Source organism: Acinonyx jubatus, chromosome D2 (assembly GCF_027475565.1).
Source record: "Acinonyx jubatus isolate Ajub_Pintada_27869175 chromosome D2, VMU_Ajub_asm_v1.0, whole genome shotgun sequence".
Lineage (NCBI taxonomy): Eukaryota > Metazoa > Chordata > Mammalia > Carnivora > Felidae > Acinonyx > Acinonyx jubatus.
In genome coordinates, this window is record NC_069393.1 from 62,562,023 (window position 1) to 62,571,384 (window position 9,362).

General features: G+C 38.8%; 1 long non-coding RNA gene across 1 annotated transcript; it reads left to right on the forward strand.

The window, feature by feature from the left end:
* Positions 1-3,765: 3,765 nt before the first annotated feature.
* On the forward strand, positions 3,766-8,293 carry LOC128312690 (uncharacterized). Its single transcript, XR_008292307.1, has 3 exons — positions 3,766-4,054; positions 4,685-4,808; positions 8,101-8,293. It is a non-coding gene; the product is annotated as an uncharacterized LOC128312690 (long non-coding RNA).
* Positions 8,294-9,362: the final 1,069 nt, after the last annotated feature.

Consider the following 9,362-nt stretch of genomic DNA (forward strand, 5'->3'; position numbering starts at 1 on the left):
TAGTCTCCATTGTGAAAGGGAGTACCTTTATTAAAAAGCTTTCCTAGTTTTGACATTTCTTGCTTCCACTTTAGAGAAATATTAAATATTTTAAAGAAAAAATAGGTTGAATAAAATGTTTGTTTTTCCTGCCATGTTTCCCTCACTATAGCATATAAAACACCTCAAAGAAGTCCCAGCATCGAAAATGCCCTGAAACAATACATGAAAGACACTAACATTAACCCCATTTTCAGGGAAGGCAGATAACAGACTTGAAAGGTTTTTGTCTCTGTCTTGGGCACTTACTGTGCTAGTAAGTGACACAGTCGGGACTTGCAAGACTAGGTTCAATTCCCAAGCTCCTTCTAATGGACCAGCAGTGTCCTGGTAAAAATTATACCAGCAAAGGAATGGCAGAAGTGAGAGCATAGGCAAATCCTAAAAAATGATTTAATAGTCAGTGTCATCTTACCTTCAGAATAAAAGGAGCTAAAGTATGACTTTTTTATTAGCTTCAGATAACTGCTTTGCCAAAGCCAATTAGTAAAATACTGTAGATTTCTTCACCCTGCTCCCGAGATTCCCATTGTGAGTCTGCAATACAACCCAGGAATTTGGATAGTGAGTGATCATACTGGATGATACAATATGAGGGCTCAAGGGCTATACTTTGAAAAATGTTGCCATAGAGAATATAAAGGTATAACTTAAGATTTATTACTGGTCATATAAATTTAAAAAAATGAGTTTTCTGTGTCCAAACAGATGGACTCATTTGCTTGCCACTGATACTTATTAAATCTAATTCTAAAAATATTTAATTAAAATTATATGTAAAAGATTGAGAAATTTGAGAATTTAATAAGCTGGTTCTTAGAACTAAATAATCTGGCATTACCAGTGAATATAGTCAAACTGATAAGAGATCACCGGTGTCTGGCAGAATTCTCCAGAATGTGGTGAAATAAAAATTAAATATTTCCTCAGGTTAGAGATTAGTTTTGAGTCTAAATGGATACAAGAACCATAGAGACGTTAAAAAAGATTCCTCGGAACTCTTTTGTACTCATGTGTTGTGGTTGCAAATTTCAATAAGTAATGTTCCTGACCCTAGAGATACCTCTATGAAGAGAGTAAGAATGACCTTTCAGATCTTCTCCTCACCTTCCACTCCCCTAGAACCAGCCCTCTGCTGTCACTAACTGGAAGGGACTCCTAGCAGAAGTGGGAGGAGCCTTTTTCCTGTACTTCACCTTTCACCTACTAGTCTCATAGCATAGAAAAGACCCCTAGTGCCCACTTATTTCACATAGTTTATTTCTTGGTTTTAAGTATAGGTAGTGAAGTGTAGATTACTCAAGCATGTGGGAAATAAAATACGGAACTAAACGACTTATAGAAAGGACAACTCCTTATTAGAGATCTATAGTCTGTGTGTGTGGAGGGGAGGCAACAGGTGTGGTGCACGAACCTGAATTTTAGTATTACAAAATAAAAGCCAAGTCCTTTAAAGATAATCAAAGGCTAAGTTTGGTCTGAGCAGTGTTTATGAGCTTTGAAGGGCATTAATGGCAAGATCAGTAAAGCAATACTAGAGACTCCAGAAATGGTAACAGAATGAAGCTTAAAAATCTGTACAGGGGCTCCTGGGTGGCTCAATCAGTTGAGTGTCTAACTCTTGATTTCAGCTCAGGTCATGATCCCAGCCATGAACTCTGTGCTGAGCATGGACCCTGCTTAGGATTCTTTCTCTTGCTCTCCCCCATGCATGCTAAGATAAAAATTTAAAAATCTGCACAGTTACTAGGAAGCCTTTGTGTTTGGTTTCAAATTGAGCTTCATATTTTTTTCAGATGTTACTGGAACAGCACATTTATAATTGAGTTTTCTCTTGTTTCTTAAATGTTACCAACCTTCTGTATGATCATCAGATCATCTAAAAATGTTTAATCTGTGCAGTTTTATATTATTCTTTTTTGCATAAAGATACTTTTTAATAAAAGCAAAAAAATGATAAAGGAACAAATGTATTTTAGACAGACCTTGGAGTCTTGGTACTTTTTATTCACTGTCTTATCAAAACCATGTTAATAACATTTAAGGTTATTTTTCATCAAGAGGATCAAGCAAAGGTTGTCTACTTACCCTCAATAAATAAATTAAAATATAGACATGGATTTTACCTAAACTTGGCCAAAGGAAGTCAAAAGCCCCATAATTCCATCAGCTCCGACTTTCTGATAATGTTACTTAGATGCATGTAAATAAAGTTGTTTTTTGTTTTTTAAAGCTTTACATTAGTGGTAAGTTTTTCATCATGAACATTTGAATCAATCTATAGCTAATATTTAACTTACTATTCAAAAATAACTCCCCTTCCCATATATGAAACCAGTAATGAAAGGTTTAATAGGGCTACTAAGTTTTCACCCACATCTCTTTGTTCTCAGGCTGTCTGCCACCATGTCTCTGTAAGATAACATTTATGCCTAGCACCATGATAATAAAATGTTGATTTAGTTGTTTTACAGGGACTTAAGCCTTCACAAAGACAGGACCACCAACCTTCTCTTTGACCATGGTGTGCATCAATGACTGATGGATGAACTTGTGATGTAGAAGGGCCTAAAAATCCACCCTTCAATATGCCAAGAACTCCATGCTCTTGTCCTGTATGCCATGGCCATGTAAGCAGAAGATTTGCACCGGTACAGACAAAATGATTTTAACCTTCCTTTACTATTAAGTTTATCTGATTTTAAAGTCATATAGCTCCTTTCCTCTTTACACACATCCTTTTTTCTTTTACCTTAAAAGGTCCTTGACTATCCCCTTTCCAGGAGGTGGATTTGGTCTCCTGGCTCATTGTTTGCCTGCCTCTTAAACCCTTTCTTTGCTGCATTCTTGTTGTCTCAGTGACTGGCTTTGCTTTGCATCAGGCAAACAAAGTTCCGTTTGATTAAAAATTTGGTGAGCCCTCCAGAACCTCACTGCCCATGGTTCATTTGCCCCAGCCAATAATGGGAATCCGATGAGGAATCCAAGCAGCTTCCTAGACTCTGTCCTAGGGACAGTCCCCACGGCCCTACCCCAACTGGGCACCACTGTCCTTCGGTATTTAAGTTAACCCTTATGACAGGGATGTGATTTTTGGTTCCAATTTGAACAGACGTCTCTTGGTGAGTATTTTGTGTGTGATGGCACATGAGCTTATTTCTTACTTTTCTGTCATTTGGCTTCTTTCTCCCTTCCTTTCATTTGCCTCCAAGTAGGGGTTTGGGTTTGTTGCCTTAGCCTTTTGCTTGCTTAAGAAAGGTTGACTAGGAAGCCCTTTGGTTCAGTTGGTGAATCCCCAACTTTTAGAGAGGAACTAACACCCACAGAGGTTCTCTGGGCTTCATTTGGTTTGTTTGTTGCTACAGCTTTGGGTATCTTTGGATAAAACCAGCCATGTTCTAAGTGGAAAATAGGAAATGGCAATTCAATCCCCAAATGCAGCTCTTTTGGCTGTATTCTCCAAAGTTGAGCAATGTTTAGTTATAAACCTATAAAAACAAAAAATATGACATTCTTTTGCAACACTTCTTGGCCACATATTTGTTAGACTCTGGAGAAAAATAGCCAATTAACACATCCGTAACTCATAATACCATGCTACAATGAGATTTGTTTTATAAAAGGGAAAAATAGGATGACATACCTTATGTTCCATCTTTTATGATTTCAGAATATCAGAATAAGCCAGCTCAGGCAAAATGTAAAGTTTTACTCCAATAGCACAGTGACACTCTGAAGTATGTGCTACCCAATCCTAACCAGGGAAAAGAGGATGTTTTGATTAGTTTATTGAATTAAATCCCCGTATAGCTCCTCCACTCTATGGAGGTGACAGAGTGCCTGTCCCTCCCCAGCAGCCCTAGTCCTAAAAACTTGAGCCCCAACAAGGCCCTGCACCAGTACCTTCTACCTCGGGGGGCCAAGCGGTAGGAATGGTCTTTTCTTCTCATTCCCTACAGGGTGCTCAATTTGATCAGCGAGCCACTCATTCCTAAGGAGGGCAATATACGCTAAGGTAAGTCCCACTTGGAGCTTTGATGGCAGGGGACAACCTTCAGGAAAGATTTAGATCCACTCTCCATTCTCTGCCTTGTATCTGTTTAATTGAATAAGCAATATGACTATTTATAGAAATGACTTCAAGAGGATGAAAAATTTGTTCTCATCTATTTTGCCACCCATGACCTCACTTGGGCAGATGTACAAAATTTATTAATCACTCTCCTTACTTCTGAGGAACACTATATGGTGCTTAAAAAGCTAGGGAAGAAGCTAATTGGCTGCTGCTGAAACCCCCAGTCACCCCCTAAATGCTGATGCCATAATGGTTCTTCCTAACATGGATCTCAACAATGCAGACAAAGGGAAGCTCAAATACTATTGGGATTGTATTGTAGTTGGATTTTTAAAAAGGGGCCCCAAAACGAAGAACAAAAAAGTTTAAAAAAAAAGCTCAAGAAGTTAAGCAAAAACTTCAGAATTTGAAAAAAAAATTGAGATATCTGAGGCACCAGAAAATTTAAAAATGGGCAATGTTTATCAGGCAAGGTGACACAGACATTCAAAAGAAACTCCACAAGTTAGAGGATTCATTGGGAATGCCTGTATTACTGTTGGTTAAAATTGCCTTTAATGTTTTTGACAGCAGAAACCAAGTGCAACAAAGAAAAGATCACTGAAAAGTGAAACAGCAGGCTATTTTGTTAGCTGTTGCCCTAATTCAAGGGAATCCAAGACCAGGGTCACTACAAGGATGAGATCAACCCAAGGTAAGAAGTTTGGGGTCTCATCAGTGACCCTACTGTAAAGAAGAGACCCATTGAAAGACAGAATGCCCAAGCTCATGAGCTCTCTTGAGGAGACAGAGCCCTCAGCTGACCACCAGATGGTCGAAATGTCAATAGTGACCTGGAATGAAGGGGCCTTAGGGTTCCTGTATACCTTGCAAAATCTGCCATCAAAAGGAACCCCAGGCTATAGTGGCAAATAAGCTCATAGATGTTTTGGCTGATACTAGGGATGCCTATTCAGTACTAAATACCTGGCCCTCCTGGTATTTCAAATCAAACTATGGATGTCATGGGAGTTTCAGGAGAAGTATTGACTAAAACCTTTTACAACCACCCTGGACTGACACATAGGTCACATTCACCTTAAACATAATTTTCTATATATGTTGAATGCCCTACCCCTTCACTAGGTTATGACTTATTAACTAAACTGAAATGCTGAAGTTACTTTTGTACCTGGGTATATGGGTATAAAGGTACCATCAGGGCAAGCTTGAGCCTTTCAAGCAATGTTACTCCATCAAGGTGGAAAAGTCGTATCAGAGCTGCCTGAAGACGTCATTGAAAATGTAAGATTGGATATTTGGGCAGATAGCAAGCCAGCAAGAGCAAAACTGGCAATATCCATACATGTTAAATTTCATGATGGGCTTAAGATTCCAAACCTCAGACAGTGCCCCTTAAAGGTACAAGCTAAAATGAACATCAACCCATTCTCTCTCCCTTCTTGGAATTTGGTCTCACTTGTCCTTATCACTATACAATACACCTATTTTATCTGTACAAAAACAAAGCACCCAAGACTTGATTTGTGCAAGATTTAAAAACCATTAACCAGGGGCGCCTGGGTGGCGCAGTCGGTTAAGCGTCCGACTTCAGCCAGGTCACGATCTCGCAGTCCATGAGTTCGAGGCCCGCGTCAGGCTCTGGGCTGATGGCTCGGAGCCTGGAGCCTGTTTCCGATTCTGTGTCTCCCTCTCTCTCTGCCCCTCCCCCGTTCATGCTCTGTCTCTCTCTGTCCCAAAAATAAATAAAACGTTGAAAAAAAAAAACAACCAAAAAACAAAAAACCATTAACCAAATTGTAGTAGATATTCATATGGTGGTACCCACTCCACATACTATTAACAACTTTGGGGACATTCAGTGGTTCATTGGAGAGGATTTAAAAGATGCATTCTTTTGCATCCCTCTCAGTCCAGACACCCAAAACTAAGAATAAGCAGCAACATTGTGGGACAACCTTTCCTCAAGGCTTTAAGAACTCACCTCCAACACTGGGGGGAAATATTAGCCAAAGAGTAAAAGGGCCACCAGTTTCAATGAGGAACCCTTTTTACTTGGTTTTTGGTTGCTATCAAGACTAGAAAATAGTCTCACCTCAAAACATGGTTTTGACCCCAAACTTTTGGTTACTGACTACCTATTCAGTGTTTTTTTTCCTCCAATATCTATCTATTAAATAGCCGGGCTATGAAATGTCACAGAGAAAAATGAATCTTAAGGAAAGCATTACCACTACTCAAATACAGTCATGTACATTCTACTGTATCTCGATTCCCAATTTTGAACTCCTTGGTAAACCCCTGTATGAAGTAATTAGAGGTAGAGGAAATGGGCCTCTTAATTCTGAAGAATGCCATAGGCATTCCAAGTTACTGAAGAGAAGCTGTTCAAAGCTTCCACTTTAGGCCTTCCAGAAAGTATTTTATTTGTCCATGAGAGGCAAGAGATCAATCTGGGAGTTCTAACTCAGAATTGGGAGAACATAAAAGTAACTATTGTGTATTTTTCAAAACAATTGTACCTAATAACTAAGGGATGGCCTGTGTGTTTGAAAGCAATAGTGGCCCCTGTGAAGTATTATAAGCAGCAGAAAGATTTGCTTTAGGGTAGCCTATCATACTGCAGACTCTACATTATGTACTGGCTCACTTCTGAAAGATAAGGCAAATATCAGGCTATCCTACTGAACAATCTCAATTTTAGTTTGAACGTAGTGACTTTGTTCCCTACTAACTCTGAGAGACCCACACATGACTGCATACAAATAATTAAAAGTTTCTTCCAGCCATTCCAATTTAATGGGTCTACTTGTGGAAAAACCCTACCTTGCAATATTCTCAGATGGGAATTTTATTGAACAGGTACAATAAAAAATTAGCTATGCAGTAGTGACCCATCAACAGACACTGGAAGTTCAGAAGCCTTCCCTTCAGCTACCTCTGCTCAGAAAACTGAGATAGTATCTCTCATAAGAGCCCTCTATTTAGGTTCAGGACGAGAGAGTGACTATTTTTATTGACTCTATATGTGCTTTTTCAGTGGTTTACACACATGGATCCATCCAGAAGAAAATGGGTTAACTATAGAAAATAGAAAAATTATGCAAAAGAGATTTTACAATTATTGAAGGCTGTTTGAGAACCCAAGGAGGTAGCTATTGTCTACTGCTGAGGAGACCAGAAATCAAACTGCTTGGTTGTACCAGGGAACAGTGATGTAGATCAAGCTTCCAAGCTTAAACATCTTACAAAAGTGATAATTAGTCATTCACCAAAGCACCCGTTATAGGTGAGATGCTACTCTCCAATGGATCCTAAAGTATACTGTGGGTCCCAATCTTCAGAAAATATTTAAGTGATAGTCCAAAATCTACTAAAAAACCTTTCTGCTAAAAAAACCAAAAATGTAAGTCTGGGTTCCCACCAATTCTAAAAGGTATACCCTCTACAGGCAGTGATTTTGTAACAACACTGGCAAACAGACTACCACAGTGCCAAAACAACAGGTAATTTTCAATATTTGCTAGTATTTGTAGATACTTTTGCAAGTTGAGGTGAAGCTTTCTCACGCATTTAGAGAAGGCCTCAAAAGTTGTCAAGAACAAAATTATTCCTAAATTGGATTACCACTAACAATGCAGAGTAACAATTGAGTGGCATTTGTGGTGAAAGTACAGTGCCTTGGATTTTCAATGGAAATTACACACTTCCTGGAGACCCCAACTGACTGGGAAAACAGAAAGTCCATACACTTAAAAAAGCTTTGGCACAATTAACTTGGAAAATGCCCTGCTTCTGGCTAGAGTAGCCCCTACAAGTAAGGTTGGTTTAAGATTTTATGGACTGTCATAGGTTAGACCTTTTCTACAGTCTTTTCATGACATAGGAATTCTTGATGTGGCTTAAATTAGGAAACTGGATACTATCAGGTGCATTTAATCTTTAGGAAATACGCTAACTACTATATATAAATTTGCTTCCTATAGGTTGATATACCCTACAGATGTGCTCTTGCACCACTAAATCCCAGAGACTTGGTGTTATTGAAGATTGGGAAGAACAGGCACCCAGAAGAGCAACTATAACCTCCTTGAACAGGACATTTTGAGGTGTCATTGACTACCTATTCAGTAAAACTCAAGAGTATTAAGCCATGGATTCACCACACCCAAGGTAAGCTGGATCCACAAGAATTCACAGGTCGCCTATACACCGTCAGCAAGGAAAACATTGGAAAGAACTGTGCTTGCACCAGAAAACTTCTGATGTACCTGAAATAGCTGTTTAGTACAGCTGGTTGGAAAGGAGCAATCTATGGTAAGTAAAAAATAACCTTCTCATCTACGAATAACTTATACATTATGAAAGGTATTCTTTTTTTGCATTGCATTTTCCTATTGTTTACAAGTTTTCGTGCTTGGGAAGATCTAGGATTTCTCAAACTTTGGCCAAGGCTGGCAATCCTCCTCACTGTTGGATATGTCACCCTAAGGCACAGTGTGTGACCACAGCAACCCAATAGTGATGCCTATCATCAACTTCTTTCTGGTCTCTAAGTTTTCAATGCATCCAAATTGACAAACTACATTAGCATATAGGGTCAGATTAATTAAGTTGGCTTTCCTCACTGTTGCCATCTCTCATTTTAACTATCCCAAAATATTGGCTCCTCGCATTCAATAATTGGGATCCACCCCAAGAAGCTTGAAACAGTTAATAACTTCACCTCTTGTAAAAATGATTGAAACGTTTTTCCTTTCACCACCTTCCAGAGACTTTGTGGAAACACTCTTAACAAACGTTGCTCATCTGATTCTGCTCCTCTTGGTACAATACTGACAAATAAAAAACCTGGCCCCATGGGACCCCCACATCCTCTCCTCTCAGTTACGCAAAACTTAATCATACTTATTGGTTCCAAATGGTACCTTTAGTGATTTCACAGAACAAAAGTATTGAGCCCCCTGAATTAACAGAAACACTATGTGCACCTCAGGTTACTTTTATGACTAGGAATATAAACACTTCCCTTGGGAATATGAACATTTAAATGGCTGGAGCATGGGAAGTACTTGTCTTTTAGGACTTTTGGTCACCCCTTTTAGATATTATAATTCTGATAAAGTCAGTCATTTGACTGTTTTTCTGAAACTGTTTTATAAGTTAAAGTGAGAATACTACAAAACATTCTCATTATTTTTCCAGCAATCAGGAGGAAAAAATTTGGTACATATTTGGGAGACCATTA